The following is a 17,298-nucleotide window of genomic DNA, read 5'->3' as shown; positions in this document are numbered from 1 at the left end:
AGAGAAAGAAACACCTTTAATGCAAAAATACAAGATATGCTAACACTGAGAAAATAGGGAAGATGATGTTCTTACTGGATTTTCTGAAAATATTAGCTTACTTGGCAAGGCATCATCAATCTGAAATGTAGCTATTTATAAAAAATGTATATAAATATATTTTCAAGTATTGTATATGGTAGTTAATCTCCCCTTCACCTCTTGTGATTTTAAAGTGATGATTTCCACCTAAAATAATATTCCTGCCTCTACCAAAGAAACAGAGGAGTCTGTCTAGCACACATTACACAAGAAACTGAAACTGACTGTAAAGTGCTGTGAAATGCTTACAGTAAATACCCTGAAAGAAATTAGATTATCATCCCATCACCTTTCTTTATAGAAATATGGTATGTTTCTTGTAAATTATGACAAGAGCAAGCACGTTTTCAAACTGAAGTAATTTTTGAGATGATGGTATTCCTTAAGACACTGATCTATTTGATTATATTATCTAACACAGAAAAGCAATCTGCCACTGTTTCAGAACTGCAGATGAAAAATAGCGATACTAGAAAAGAAAATGGACTCAGAAATAATAATAATAAAAACCAAAACCAAAACACAACCTATTTTTCCATGCAGGGAAATCCACAGGAGGCCACAAAAACTGCTTTTCAGCACAGAAAACACATGTATGCTCCACTTTTTTCTCCTTATAACAGAAAGCTAATACAATTGAAGAAATCAACCTGTTAGTCTTTCAGAGAGTCAGCAAAACCTATATTATAAAAAAAATATTTTAAAGCATTTTTATTACTTGAGAAGGGTTTATAATTTTTTTTTTAGAAAGTAATACAAATGGAAAAAGTACAATTAGACAAATGATTCTAAAAACCAAAACCAGTTCTTTCTTTCCAGCCTTTAGTTTCCAGAACCAGATTCTACCTGCCTATGTAACCACAATTACTTGTACAGAAAATCAGAATCATAAGTTCTTTTGCTGTAAGTGATGTCAGTCTTATTTACTGTCAGGAAGCAGAATGATCAGAAAATAAGGCCATCCAGAGCTGAAAATAAATTAGTTTTCTTCTCTAGTTTGTTGTTGACTCTTAAGTTCTGAACCAATGCGTGAGCAATGCTAGAAAAAAGAGGCATTTGTCATTTAATAAGCAAAGACCTAAAGTTCAAGAAGCTGAGAGAAAGGAAAATACAATGAAATATGTGATATGTTGGGGAAAAATATAAAGTGGTGTGGAAATATTTCTGGAAATATGGTAAAATATTAACAGTAGAGGATAGAAAACCAACTGCGAGACTATTACACTTCTAGTGACTTCTGACACATGGAACTGGTGTGGGGGGTGTAGATACATAAAGTGATAAGACTTGTGAACTGCAAGAAAATAAAATTAGAGTAAGCAGAATACTATTTTTGCAAGATAAACTATATACTAAGAGTTTGAGCATTAGTGTCAGAAACCTTATTCTCAAACAGTGTACATATCTTTAACGATGTACAAAGACTTATTTTCTATAATTTATAATATAATCAGAAAAAAAAAGGTGAAGAAAATTTGTTGTACTACACTTTTGGTTTATGACCTTTTTTTTTAAGCACCTTTAGGCAGTTCTGTGGAATCCATATAAATGACTGGGGTGTCTAGGCAGTCTGACAGCATTATTTATAGACAACAGCAACAAGTGGGGACCAAGCTATCTTGCTTGATATGTCTCTGTCTTCTACTGCTCTGAGTGGTGACTAATAACTAGGGTTACTGAAGTTGCAAACGCACTGACATTAAATGAGAGAAATGACAAAAGGAAGGGGAAAAGCATACAACAAAGTAAAATTAAATAAACCAAAATGTGTTCTGTAGGAAAACCAGAGCACAGCACAATGCATTGTAGCTACTCTCTCTGAACATTCTGAATTTTGCCTTTTCCGTGCAAAGGGTTTACAGTCTCAGAATCATTCTGCTTTCAGCTTCACTAGGGAACTCTGCAAAAGTTTACTGTGCATAAGCTTTTTTTTTTTTCCAGTTTGTAGCAAGACAGGTTCTTGTGGAATTCTCATCATGGCAGCTGTGTATCACTTCCTGAAAGGATGTGTCTGCTGTCAAATTTGTGTTACAAAATCAGGAAGGTTAAACATAAGAAACAGTGACATTCCAAAGCCATATAAAACATATTGCATACTGCTGTCAATGGTTTATCACTGGTTTCCTTCATTTGAATTTATAGGGAACAAGATTATCTAATAAAAAAAGTAAACTTACATCAGAAAAAAATTCCCCAAGATAGAGATCAGGGACAAAAATTACTGTATGAAAACTTTAGGTAGGAATTAATATTTTACAGTGATTATATCTTTAGATCTTTCAGAAAATTTTCAAATTTTCAAATTAATAAAATAGTATTATTTTAAGATGAACATATTAATACATGTAGTCTAGTGGAAATGTTTTTTTTAATTTATTATTAGTAAAGGGTTTTTAAATTTTATTACTAATCTTAAGGGTTAACAAGGAGATTGAGCAAAATCACAGAAAAAAAAAAAATCAGAATTGCAGAGTGACTGACAAGTGTCTGGATCAGTATGAAGTTTGAATCTTAATATCTATTTTTTGTAGCAGCTTTACCACAGTTCATGTGCAGACAAGAAATCTGCTGCCCTTTGAATATGACATTAAATATCACAGGAAGCAAGTTGGCATTTTGTTAGTTCTCTTCCTATCCCTCCTGTATGTTTGCTAATGGATGGAAATCCTCATGACAACAGCAGTAGGAGAAGCTACTGTTCATCCAATCTCAGTCCAGGGACTTTGGCAATTATTTAAGTATAGTTTAAAGTACTCAATGTGCACAGTCTGTGGGAGATATGAAAAACTGATGTCTTCTGAGAACTTCAGGCACTGAACTGTGCTGAAGGCAAGTTAAAAATAAAAAGTAGCAGTTAAGGCATATAAGTTTAACTGTTAAATGGAATGGCATTTTATAGAATGAAGGCAAGAAGATTTTCTCAATTTTTTTCTTAATCTAAAAATTTCCTTAGATAGTAAAGTATCTTACTCAAGCTGTAGATTTTAGGGCAATAAGAAGTTATATTCTCCTTTCCGAAAGTTGACATATTTAATTGCTTTGGAAGACCAGTCTTGAAGAATATTTTTATTAAGATCCTTACACCCATTTATGCCACAGTAATGCATCTACCTTGCCATATCGTGAGATGCTGGTGGAGGAAACCAGTATATTTTCCTTCTAAATATCAAAAGCAGTAAAGATTCATATGGGTTTATGTATACATGAATGTTTGTCTGTGTGTTTTGCTCATTATATATCAAAATTTAACCGAGAGTTGAAATGTCAGTTATTGAGCATGGAAGAATCACAGCTGAAAAGGCTAGATAAGAGAATTTTCAGAGACATCCAGGAAATAAGTCACAGTCCTTCCTGTCTGTTGATTCTATTATCATTATTGTGAAATGCAGTGAAATTTCCTGTGTTCAGAAATCAATATTATTTGCCTTATTTAATGTGCACAAACCAGAATTTGAAGTCCTCATGCTGAAATTTCAATGATTTTTTTTTTTTTTTTTAAAGAAAAATTTCCATGTCTAGCCTGAAAATACTACTCTGGAAAATAACTTTTCATATTAAATACATGCACAAAAATTTAAAGATTAAAAATGTATTAAATCACGCTAAAATTAAATTGCTCATTATTTTTTTCCTTCTTTTTTTCAGTATTGGCTACAGTATAGTTAAAGCTTAAAATGGCTTTGTACTTGGGATAAATTAGGAAGAACTATGTGAAAATACTTACTATGTAAGATGCACTGCAGTAATACCTGGTTTTAATTTTGAGCATATTGATAAACTTGTCTACAGTGTCCCTTATGCCATTAAATCACTATAAAATATCATAACCCATTAATCACTATAAAAAGAGAAAAAACACCTTTAAAATTTTCTTTTCATATGGAAGTGCTGGAGAGATGCAGACATTGAGGAGGATTAACTGTTTTATAATATTTTCTACTTCATACATACATTCATACATATCTACCATTAATTTCTAAAATTATTTTTGGGGTTAGAAATAAATATCAGCATTTTGATAGTACTTGGGAAGATTTCTAGAGGTTCCTATGAATTTTAAGAGCAATCAGAGTGGTTCATTAGTGAGAAAGGTGTAAAAAGTAAGTCAGAAGCAATGGGCCATGGGAAGTACAAGGCAGGAGTTTCCAAGAAGCCATTATTTGGTATTAGCATAGTGCAGCAGCAGGTTCTCTGGGTTCTCTGAAGGAGAGATCAAATAAGGGGGAAAAAAAGATCTGTGAGCTATTAAATCCAGAGGAAAGGTGAAAAGACTGGAGCCAAACTGCACAGAATAAAACCATAATTACTCTAAAGGCATCATATTTATGTCCAGGGCAGCATTATCTATGATAACTCTTGGCTGCTCCTTAGTTTATCAGGATATTTAAAGTGGCTGTAGGACTCACATACAATATGTTATATAGATTGGAAGACTGTGATAATTCTTCATATACTAGATGGGATTAAAAAAAATAGGAGTGAGAAGCTTATAAATAGCAAAAGAAAACAAATATGCAGGGTTTACTATGCCTTTAAGCATAGCATGCTCCCTGCTGAAAGAGCTCCCATTTAGTGTTCCAGCGGGGAAGCAACATATTACAATTCCTCTTTTGCTGTTTTCTTTTTTGTTAGTTTTCCACAATCTAGAATAAAAGTAAATCAGTCTGAATAAAAAAAAGGTTTCCTCTATTTGTATAGCAACAAAACCATGACAAGAGAGATTGATGTGTCTATTAAAGAAGTAAGTGAGGGAAGTAATATCTTAGTTTTGCTAAGATTTGTGCTTGCTGTTCTTTTTCTAAATGCTTTGGAGTACAATTTTATGTAAAAAAAAAATAGCCCATTCATCCAGCAAAATCAGGCAAATAATAATTTGTCTTCCAGGATAATATTAAAAATATTAAAGTATTCATGTCAACACCCAGATTCCCCACAGACTATACATTCAATGATCAGAAACTTTCCATGCTATTACCTGACAGCTTCTTTGAGACATAGCAGAGCGTAAAATAGGCTTGTGGATTTTATTTGTTTTGGATTGTATTTTGTTTTCCGTGAAGAAAACTAGGATTGCCATGAAGAAAGATATAGTATCTGACATTATAAACAACTGGAAAATTCTAGGTATTGAAAATTCTAGGTATCAAAAATTCTTAAAACTACTGTTAAATACATTAGGAAACATCATGGTGAAATTTAGTTGATTACAAATTCGCCTCCTCTTTCTGACACTGTTTCAGTTTTGCAACAGCCACTTGTTTACTATCAGGCCACATCAAGTCAGATGAGTTATTTGACTGTGCAAAAAAATCGGCGCCTTATGAAGCAGTGTTAGGGCCACACAGGATTAATGGAAGCTGATGAATGCCAATAAAACTTAGAAATAATACAGTCAGGTGAAGCCTATAGATATTTTCAGTTTTCATTTTCACACTGGTTCATTCTACCTTTTAATTATGCTACTGATCACCAAAATTAATTTCTGTGCAAGGGGTTTGGAATGTTGCAAATTGGAATAACTTCTTAATGTCTGTGATGACGCTGTGATTGTAAGCATCTTATTTAAGAAGTATTTCCTCTTATCCCTGCATAAACCCCTATCTGCCTATTATTTATCTCATCTGATCTTAGAAATGATAATCACAAGGCTTCTCACTGCACTTAGTATTAATAAAACTCTTAAGAGTGCCTGAAATAAATCAATTTTAAATTAATCTTAAAACCTTAACTAACCTGCCAAGACTTAAGATAAAGCACATAGCTCAGAAGTGGAGGACATGGAAATTTTACTAGGTTGCAGAACTTGGTATTACTTCTGAGTTGTGCTCTTGCAACACCTCAGGGCAAGGCTAAAGTCACTACTGCCTTGTCCTTTCATCCTCGTGAATGGAGAAAAAATAAAAAGGGACAATCCAGATCTAGCTGCAAACCAGCACATGACAGATGACTGATGTACCTATGTCTCAGCAAATACGCAGAGATACAGTGCAAGAATGATAAATAGCCTGTAGTTAAGCAGAAAATAAGTTCTCCTTGACGACCTCCATTTTTGTGATTGCAGAATAGCTATTGAAGTCCAAGGCAATAACAAAACCAACTAATAAGAATGATTTTGTAGCAAGTATTTTAACAACTTAGTAAAACTGGAAACATAATTTAAGGAAAAAGGACTAATTTCCCTTGGACTTGGAAGTGTTGGTATTGTCTTCTCATTGACTTTCAAACTTTCAAATTAGAAAGAGTAAAGCCCTGGTTTTGGACAGATTCTTCTGCAGTGGAAGTGTCTTTGAACAACTGTGAAGTCAGACAGTATGTCAGGTCCCCATCATCTCATCTACAAAGCTAATAATAAGCTCCAGAGTGTTAATGAGAAATGGTAAGTTGCTCAAAAAAGAAGTCAGAGTAGAAACCCTTAAATTAGATATACGAATACAATTTTTTTTTATACCATCTCACCTTGGTTTTCATTATATTACTTAGTCTTAAGTTGCAAATGCAAGATGTGGCTGAGGATGTGTATTCTATTGCCCTCTGTTAGAGGTGGGGCAGTTATCTTCTGTTAATTGGGCCCCTTGTTAAAACCAAGTGGGACAGGAGCCAAGCATTCCTACCTGGATATAATCTGAGATTTAGAACACCTTCCTGCTCCCAGAGGAGCAAACTTTTCCTGCTCCCAGAGGAGTAGCCTTTTCCCACTAGATTCCCAGAAGAAGACCAGGCCCATCTACACCACCTATGAACCTTCAGAAGAAAACTTCACCCTTCTACAGGATCGCTGCTTCAACAGAACCACACCTGTCACTCTAGGAGGACTGCAGCCACCATTTAAATGGACTGCTACAAACACCCAGATCCACAGGGTGTCAGCTTGTATTCTGTCAGTGTTTGCCTTTTTGTTTTTACTTTTCCTAATAAAGAACTGTAATTCCTACTCCCATATCTTTGCCTGAGAACCCCTTAATTTCAAAATTATAATAATTAAGAGGGAGGGGATTTACATTTTCCATTTCAAGAGAGGCTCCTGCTTTCCTTAGTAGACACCTGTCTTTTAAAACAAAGACATCTTATTATCTAAATCATTCATGTAAGCATTCATATTTGAGGAGCCATGGGATCCCACACTGAGTGTTGTCCAGTCCGGTCTTCCACAACTACTACTGAAAAGGTAAAGCTGAACACAAGACCTCTGTAACCTTGTGTGTAGAAATGTAGATTTGCAATTTCTCATCTGGAGACTACCTCTAGAGACTCTCCATGTCAAGGTTAAAATGGAAATGAGAAATTATTGCATCTTCTTAAATTTGGATCCATGCGACTTCTAAAGAGGGATCACAAGAATACTGAGGCAACCTCCTTTTTACAGATCTCAGCTGTTTTTCTTGCTCTCACAGCAGCCACAGACAGCTTGCTTGGACACCATGGTGAGAGGTGTGTCAGACTTCTCCATGCATCAGAAAGTTTCCTCATGCCCAACGCTTTTGAGGACTGGACTGAATGATGCAGATAGGGTGGTTTGTACCAGAGGAGCTATCATGTTGTGACACAAAATTCTGATTATATTTTTGAAGGAAAAATTGTTTCCATCAAAATGTAGAGTAGATGGAATTGCTACCAGTCATGTGAGAGCCTCCAGGGTCTGGGATCTCAAGTCTGAATCCGATATCTTGAATCAGAAATGCTCTTTTTATTGACTAAAAAACATAGGACAATAATGGTTTTTACTTTCTGACAATTAAGAAAATAAGCCCCTAATTTAGAAATGCATACAAATTTTAAATCTACTCATAATCACAGATAAAAATACAATTAATGCAAAACTTACATATAGCATGCTTGCTCTCTGCCTAATATTTATTCAAAACCCTTTCCCACTGCAGCTGGGAATGCTGTTTCTAACCACAGAAGACAACAGCAGAACACTGGGGATATAGAACAATTGGCATTGTTAAAGGCAACAGGGACAGCTTTCATCCAAAACATACTACACATCTCTCAGTTGCTGGTTATCTCCCAGAACTGGTACTGATAAATGATGTACAACACGAGTGAATGCTGAGACACAGCCAAGCAGAGAAAACAGTGTCTGGGAGGAATTCCTTCACAGAAAGAAGCAACTCATTAAATGAAGAGAGCAGGTACAGCATTTTTTTTTCCTTCGCACATCTGTCTGTGGTCTCTCTTAAACTTGGGACTTGTTTGCATGCTCAGTTTCAAGACAGAATCTTGGTCATGACAGCAAAACCTTTATTTCTTTGTGCCTAGGATGGGTTTATATAGGTATAAATGTGATCAAGAGCATCTAAAGGAGGTCATGAAAAGGTGTTCTGCTCTTCTGAGAAAGCAGTGATCAAACTTAAAAGGGGGTCTGTGATTCAACATGCCTTACTCTTACTCCCCCAAAATGGATAGCAGGTTCCTAGTTTTTCTCCTTTCATTTTGATTTTTCATGTTTTTATTCCCAGTTTCAAAATGTCTGAGTTGTCCTATACAACATCTCTATTGTTTGAAACATTGTACAGTTTTTTTCTAGATTTCCTGGTTTTGGCTGAAGTTGAGTTAATTTTCTTCATAGTAGCTGGTATGGGTTAGTGTTTTAGATTTCTGATGAAAAGGGAGTTGGTAATGCAGAGACACTTTTCTTACTGCTGAGCAGGGATTGCACAGAACCAAAGTCCTTCCTGTTTTTTCTATTGACACACTGGGGAGGATGTTGGGGGTGCTTGGGAGGCTGGGAGGAGGCACAGCTAGGACAGGTGACCTCAACTGACCAAAGGGATATTCCAGACCATATAGCATCAAGCTCTTTATATAAAGTGTGTGAATCAGGAGGAAGGAGGTGAGGTTTGGAGTGATGGCATTTGTCTTCCCAAGTCCCCTTAACATATGATGGCACCCTGCTCTCCTGGAGATTTCCAAACACCTGCTTGCCCATGGGAAGCAGTGAATGAATTCCTTGTTTTACTTTGTTTCTGTACTAAGCCCAAAGATGAAAATTATTAAAGGGTCATTGCAACTGTTCTCTTGACCCTGTAATCAGGAGGAGGAATGATTGAACATGAATAGGCCAAGTTAATGCTTTGAGAAGTGTTTTGTGTTGATTGAATATTTCAATAAATCAACACAAAACACTTCTCAAAGCATTAACTTGGCCTATTCATGCTCAGTCATTCCTCCTCCTGGCTTTGGCTTTCCCTATTAAACTGTTTTCATCTCAACCCTTGTGTTTTCCAGCTTTCACCCCTCCGTTTCTCTTCCCAGTCCCACTGCTGGGGAGATGAGTGAGTGAGTGGCTGTGTGGATCTTCTTTCCAAGCTGGGGTTAAAACATGGCACCAGTCTAACCTGTCTTATATATTAAACTGTGTAAAGAACATTTTCAACTAATTGAAAACATGCATAAACTTCACAGATGAGTGCCTCAGTCATTATCTTTCAATTATGAATCTTGGCTCTATCTATTCTTCAATATCTAATTTGAAACCACCTTCAAATCCTGACCTATAAGCTCAGTAACATGTGTAAGATCTGGAAGATAAAGAACACTTTGAGTTTTGGCTCTGCATTAGGACAGATCCTATTTATGGGGAAATATAAAAATTACAGTCTATGGTGACTACGGTGTGGGACATATTTAATAGAATAGACATAATTTTCTCAGAAACACTGGCTTTTGAATACAGAAATCAAAGAATTTGCACTATGTTATACAAGGCTCTGATCTACTTCCAGCAATAATAGGAGAGTTTTTAAAAGAAACCATAGACTTTTTTCCACTCAGCTCTTAGGTTCAGAACCAAACAGTGCTGAGTATTAAAGTGTGACTCACTGACACTGATTCAAGGGTGTCAGTGGAGGACTATGAGGACATTTTAAGCTTACCTCAGTGTAGGTGATTGTAGATCCACTTGAAATGGTGTGATCCAGCAGCAATGAGAACATATAGATTTCAAAATTATCAAAAATTGCTTGTTTTAATTGGCTATTGATGCTAAAATATTTTCTTCTTTAAAAAATGTGTCTCTTTAGGCAATTATTGACATATATGGGACAATGTTCTAATGAAATTTTAATTTTTGAAAAAAAAATTGTTAAAGGTATTATGAATAAATGAAGAAATGTAAGTATTCACAAATTGCTTTTTCTTACACAGGAAGGGAAAAAAGACTTTTGATTTATTAAAGTATTATGCTTTAAGATTTTAAAGTTTGTGTTGCTTGTCCAATTTGCAGGTATTTGATTGAAATAACTTCCATTTTGAAATTTATTTCATTTTAGGAAATAAGTATAAAAAATTTAAAAATAATTATTAGTTGATGAGATAAAAAAATGCTGGAAATTTACAAGTTATTGTCTTTTATACTTCATTTTTATTTTCATTGAATTCAGAAATCCTATAGGCCAGAGAAACTATATATATATATATATATATATATATATATATATATATATATATACATATATTTAATAGTTTACAGCTAGGAATAGAAAAATGAATAAATTAAGCAAAAATTTTCTCATTTATTTTTATAGACTTTATTTCTCAGTTCCACTTCATAATATGAACACAGAAAATGTTACAAGTCATGTCATGCCTCCCTTGATCATGATCACCATATTCACTTCAAAACAAGATTAAATAGGTACAAACTGATCAGAAAGTAATTTGGCTGGTCAGTAGAAGAATAATATTAATCATCAGAAGATAATGTATTCTTTTAGCCCTATTCATTCTCTCAGAATTAGTTCTAGAGCTTAAAATTATTCCATGGTTAAAGCAGTCTGGATTTAAGCAACAAAATCAATTAACTCGATTAATCCTAGATCCATTTGATCAATGGAAGGTGTGATATAAAAGCAGACTATACTATTGAATGATTAATGAATTTTCTTTCACTCCTGAGAAGCCAAAAATAGGAGTATGATTTTTCAGTTCTATCAGTAATTATAGGCCTCCATGAAAAATGTCACACTAGTTTTATAATAATTTTTGCACCTCTAATGCATGCTAAGATTGAGTAGTGACTCAAGTGTTTCCTTCTTTCCCTTCAGTAGTAGTAAGGCTGGCTAAACAAAGGGACTTTGAATTTTGAGTTTGGGTCATGACAAGATAGACAGCTGGGTCCAATTACCTCTCCTAACCTGGCCTGCTGCAGGAAGAGTCATGTTTTAAAATGTAAAAGAAAGGAGTAAAATCTCCTCTTTTCCCCAGAAAAAAAGAGCATGAAGGAAGCTGGGAAGAGTAACAAGTATCCATGTCTGGTCTTTCTCTTCCTTACAGCGGAATCACATTTTTATTCTTGCATCCCACAGAGCTAGAAGTTTTCAGATTTTTCTTAAGTCTAGGATACATTTAACCCTTTTTCTTCCACAATGGTGGTACAAAGTCTACATCACCACAGTAATTGTTTATGATATCCTAAAGAAAATAAAACAATGAGTGAAAGTTTCATAGCTGGTGTGCAGGATGAAATCTTTGTATGCAGACAGCATGGGGTAGGGAAGGTTAATTGGATATTTTCCTATGGATTGTGCTATGAAATTACAAATCTAACAGAATAATCAATGAAACTTATGTTTCACAGTCTAATACTTGTCTTCTATATCCAGAACCTGGAGTTATCCATCCCATAGAAGCAATCTGAGTTTGGAAAAGTGTTTTTCTTCACACTACCTGCCTACCCATGATTCGTTTTGCATTGGATGACTCAATTGACTTGTTTATGAGACAAAGAGTAGCCAAAAAAATTAATTCCTTGTGTCTCTTCAAGAGTATAAAGAAATACCCACATTCCCCTTAATAAATTTGTTAAAGGACAAGATGGCTTAGCTGTAAAGCTTATTTGCCTAGAAACTTCAGTATATTATAGTACACAAAAATTGTGCAACTGGCTTCTACAAGTGCTTTTATGAACAGCTCATCAGCAACAGTGCACACACTGGATAGGATATAATCCCAATCTTCCTTGAGATGACAAACACAGGCATTAGCAGAGGAGTTCAATCTGATGCCAGTGCACACAAATCTGAATGCTTTGTCTATTTTCCTCACAATAGACTGATGTAAGACACCAGAAGAAATAGAAGTCATTGCCTTTTCAGTCTGTCAGATCAATGATCCACGAATAAAGAAGCCTTTATGCCAAAAATTATAATACATTGGAGATCTGTTACTTTTGTCTCCAGTGTACTTGAAAAATTAAGCCCATTAAGAAGATTTGTGTATGCATGGTTTTCTTGTGTTTTGCTTTTTTGTTTGATTATAAATCCATTTATTCAAGGCTTTCTTATATGCAAATCCAGAATTCATATACCAGTGCAGCTCTAAAGGAGATATTGAAGTATGCCAAATGTACACAATAATTAAAATATTAAATTTTTACCAACTTTATAAGTGAAGTTTTACAGTTATTTAAGTGACATGTTACAAATCAGATCTTATACTTGTGCAACATATTTGTTTGAGTATAACAGAGGATAACCAATTGAGATGAGACAAGAGGAAAACTCTTAGGTAAGATAATGTCTTTCATTAAGGTTGGCTGTGGCTGTTATTCTGCTGTGCAGTAACCTGTCTGGGACACTGAAGATCACTTCCTAATAGTAGAAGTAGAGTGATGTCTGGTATTTCTTTAGTATAATTGGCTACATTTACAAATGTTCATGAGTACATCCATATCAGAAGAATATAAAAAGGAGAAGCTCTTGTTAGGGATTTTGATTAAAATGTTAATGGGAACTCTCTTGATTAAAGTTATATTTAAAAAATGGAAACACTCAAACAGAAAAATAAAGCAAAATAGAACTATTCAGGCCTTTTCTTCAAGTTTGCCAAAACATTTCTAGTGAAATATTACTCTTCCATTCTTCCACAGCTATACCCTGCTTCTGTGCTACAACAGAGAAATGAAAAGGTGTTTAAATATAGACTACAGGCCTTTTGTAATTATATTTTCCACATTTAAACAAAATAACAAATGATGATTTACCTTTTATACAATAACAATAAATCTTAACTGAAACAGTTTGAAGTACTTAACTCTGTTAACTTTCAGTCATCAGTTGAAGATTACTGTAAAATCAAATGAAAATTACTGTAAAATCATATTTCTCTAGTAGAAGGGGTGTTCTTGGAAAGAAAATTTGCATATTCCATTTCCTGGTATGTAACTTATTCAGACCTTACTAGTTCATTCTAAATTCATAGACCCATGGAAGGGATGTGAGAGATACAACAAAAAAAAAAACTCAAAAAATAGAAAACCTGAAAGATTTTGTTGTTATAGAACAAAGCATCTTATACCAGGTAACTAGCAGGCCAAATTGCTAGAATTATCTTTTTTATTGAAGTACATACTGCTTTATTGAAATCCATACACCACTTTCATTGTGTTCTATAATGTTTAGGGAACATAGGTTTTGTTTGCTTTTCTAAATGTTGAGTCTATATATGTGTGTACATATGGGGGTATGTGCTCATGTTCTTTAGTTTTATCAGCCCTACTCACACACAGAAATAATGTTTGGACTTGTGATGTTGTAGGGGAAAGAAAGGTACATCTATTCCTCCCAACTTGTTTAATTCTTTCAGATTTTAATTTTTGAGCTAACAATGTTTTCTAAGCATCTCTCCTTAAGCTACAAGAAAAATGGATATAATCAACAGGATTTGAGGGGTTCTTTTCATAAAATTCATAACTTTTGTCAGAAAACACAAAAGCAAAATCCCTAGGCTAAATAAAAAAAACTGAGATGTCAAGGTTTGGAATATCCAGAACAGACTTTGATAATGAATAAAGCAGACTCTGGCTGGGACTTTTCTTAGATTCTGGATTTCAGAGGAGCACTTGATTTGTGTAGTCGCTGCTACATCGGATGAACAATTTGCCTCATCATGATTTAATTTGTCACACACCACTTACTTACCAAATCCAGGGAAAAAAATACTCTTAAGGATACTTATATTTGATTGTTTCAGTAAGGAAAATCTTTTCCTTATAAAATCTTGTTCTTTATACACTCAGTGTCCCCACCTTATAATTTGCAAATATGAAAGAATAAACAAAAGTGGTGCCAGATGGAGTCCAAACACTCATGATAAATACAGTTGTTTAAAATCCAACTATAATTTCCTGTGAATATAAAACTGACTTTTTTTTTTTTTTTTTTGAGTTCAAGGCTTTGAAAATTTTAACTGTTTTTTTTTTTTTTTTTAAATCTTGATACCAAAGAATCAGACAATATTCAAGTGAAGGCAAGGAATATTACAGACGAAGAAAAAGGTGAAGCAAAGATTTGATACATGTAAGATTGATAGTCAACAGAGCTTTTTGTGTGTGAAGCACAATAATCTTTATGGCAAAAAACATCAAGCAGCAGTAAAACAATGTTGATGACTTGCCTTGGCTGTTGTAGGACATTTATTATGTCATTCCCATGAATGTTGTGGTAGACTCACTGGGATTTTAAATTTAATTACTCCTATTTCAAATAAAATTGAGAGAAAAAAGAGGGAAAGAAATAATAAAATATACTTGAAGACCAGAGATTAAATAAATAATTGTGAGGCTGATGTTAGTCTTTAAATTGTACAATGTATTTTAAATTAATTATGTTAAATAGATTTTATCTTGCTTTGTATTTTTCAGAATGTTTCTGGGTGACTTTTTATACTAAAGATAAATATTATTTCATATGTTTGTGTTTATAAATGTACTTATACATAAAAATACACTTTATGAATTTGGACTGCTGACCATAAGTAGAAGTTTATAAATTGGATGTAAAACTGTAAATGGAATATATGTCAGATCAAAGGTACAAATACAATAATGCTTAAGTTAATATACAACTTCTAAAATTATGGATTAATTCCACAGCACAAAAAATATTATTCATTTACTTTTTTGGAGATAGATTTTAGACCAAAATAATGCATCAGTCTATTCATCATTCAGTATTTATTTGATTTTTATAACTATATGAAAAATGGAGTTTAAACATTGTAATTGAGGTGTAAAAAACATCACAGTCAATATAGTTCTACTTGAAATTTTTTTGGGTTACTTGTATTCACAATTTTTTTCTCTAATTGTTGTGATCTTAATTCTTGAAGAAAATCCCAAACTGTGGTGATCTTAGAAATCAGAACTTCACACTAGTCCCTAAGTGGTTCAAAAAATTCAAATGTTGTTTGAATTATTGTTGTTGCTTGTCTCAACATTAGATTAATATATTTTGGTCTAGTTGATCATGTGATGTCTCTATGAATCTCTCTGTTGGCAGACAGTGTTTACCTAAAAATGACCTCATTTTCAATGACATAAAGAGAGTGCTGCATCACTGAGCCATAGACTAATGGTGAAGGTTTTCATCACAAATCTGTAACATTTCTTACAGATGCTGATATGTGTATGCTTAATATCCAGAAAAATATGAAAATTATCTCTCATAACCACACTTTAAATGTAATGGATCAAGTACTCTTGATTTCTCTCAAGGAATGTAAAGTATGATTCTTATTGCAGACCATCAAACTTCAGTCCTGATCTTCATTTTAAAGGAAGACATGAAATGCCTCAGGATCATAACCTTATTACGGAAAGATCATTATGGCCTCTGGCACATGTAAATCTGCCTGAAATCAAAAGAACAGACAACCTGGAAGGTGGGATCACTTGTAATGAACCATTGTTAACATTGATAGTGACTTTCAAGTCTCAGTCTTGCAGAAAGATGGTAATTAGCATTTCTTCAGCATAAGAACTCCCTCAAAACAATCAAATATTGTTTTACAGTTAACTGGGTATGATATTGAGGAAAGTGAAATAGTTCGAAAACTAGTTGGCAGCATTTTTACATTACCTATCAAGATTTTTGCCCTGATGTTGCCAAATTAATGTGCAAGCAAGGACTGGATTAGACTTTCAAACATTTTCTTATGGAAAAACTCCTGTGTGTGTCTGAGGCGAACTATGTCCATCTTTTTAGGTGGCAATTTTGTGGAAGCATGTGTTGCAGCCAAGATATGAGAGCAGGTCATGTAAATATTATTAATCTATTTTTCACTAGAAATCTTGAACATTAGATAAAGCAGCTAAAACAGCAAACTCAGCTACATAGGCCACCAAAGCAAAAATAAATAGCTGTTTCCCAGAAATCTCAGTGCTGTTGAAACTCGACTACTACCAAATACACAGTTTAATTTTGATGTTTCTGTGTGACCCATATCACAATATTTAATACAAGTAACCTTGAGCTACTGTGCTTATTCTACCAGTACAATACTTATTATATTTCATAACTTGCATGACTCAGGCTTGTTTTACTGGAAAAGAAAGAAACAGAGGAAACAGAACAACTATGATCAATACTTGAAAATGCAGAAGAGGAATATTTACTTAATTGAGAACTTGGTGCAAAATTTGAATTAAGACATAGTTTATAGTTAATTATGAAAAGTGAAGCAAAATAACTATGTTGTAATTTTTGCATAATGTAATTTTACTTTTTTGTTCTGTGGTTTTTCTTTCTTTGTTTAGAAACAAAATCCTGAGTGTATTAAAGAGTAAGCACCTGTACACCTATATCATGCAAATGAAAAAACAAAACAATTTCTATGGCTATTTCCCACAGTATAGTTTCAGTTACATAAAAGGAAGATTTTGTTTACTAAGTTTTCTTTGACATTTGAGTTCAGTTAGTGCCATGGCAGAAGACAAGTTGATTAGGTCATTTGCATCATCTAAATGGAATTCTGAGTAATGTCATCATTCAGTGGGTCATTGAGAACAGAAAAGTGATTGTATCCCATCAAAACAGGCTTTATAATCAAGCAAATAATACTTGGAATGTATCATTAGTCTGTACAGATACAAAGTCTGATTGGCTGACATTCAGATAAGGAACATGGACTTTGAATTGTACAAGGGTGCTTAAGAGTGAGGAGAAAAAAGAAAACATTAAGAAGGAAGAGAAGCAAAACACCTTTCAAGTGAATCCATGTTTGAGTCCAAACTTATTCCCATTAATCAGATTTGAAATCACCTTTAAATGTGCTGAGAAGCAGTCAATGAAAAAAAAATATATTTTCACTAACAACAGAATTTTATTTATATGCATTAATCCATTAATCTGATGGAAACAGTGTTTCTCATTTTATTATGTACAAATATTCAAGATATCCCCCCATTTCAATAGGAACCATAGGTCTTACTATCCA

The 17,298-nt window shown here is 33.8% G+C and overlaps 1 protein-coding gene across 3 annotated transcripts in view; it reads left to right on the top strand.

Annotated features, from left to right (window-relative positions):
* Positions 1 to 8,051: 8,051 nt before the first annotated feature.
* The window catches only part of CDH19 (cadherin 19), a 112,072-nt gene continuing 102,825 nt past the window's right edge, over positions 8,052 to 17,298 (top strand). For all 3 annotated transcript variants that reach the window (XM_021530887.3, XM_077784509.1, XM_077784511.1), the window contains exon 1: positions 8,052 to 8,216. The gene's annotated coding sequence lies outside the window, so the exon portion shown is untranslated. The remainder of the gene's footprint in view (positions 8,217 to 17,298) is intronic.

The sequence above is a fragment of the Lonchura striata genome, chromosome 1 (genome assembly GCF_046129695.1).
Source record: "Lonchura striata isolate bLonStr1 chromosome 1, bLonStr1.mat, whole genome shotgun sequence".
Classification (NCBI taxonomy): domain Eukaryota; kingdom Metazoa; phylum Chordata; class Aves; order Passeriformes; family Estrildidae; genus Lonchura; species Lonchura striata.
This window is presented reverse-complemented; position numbering and strand designations above follow the sequence as displayed.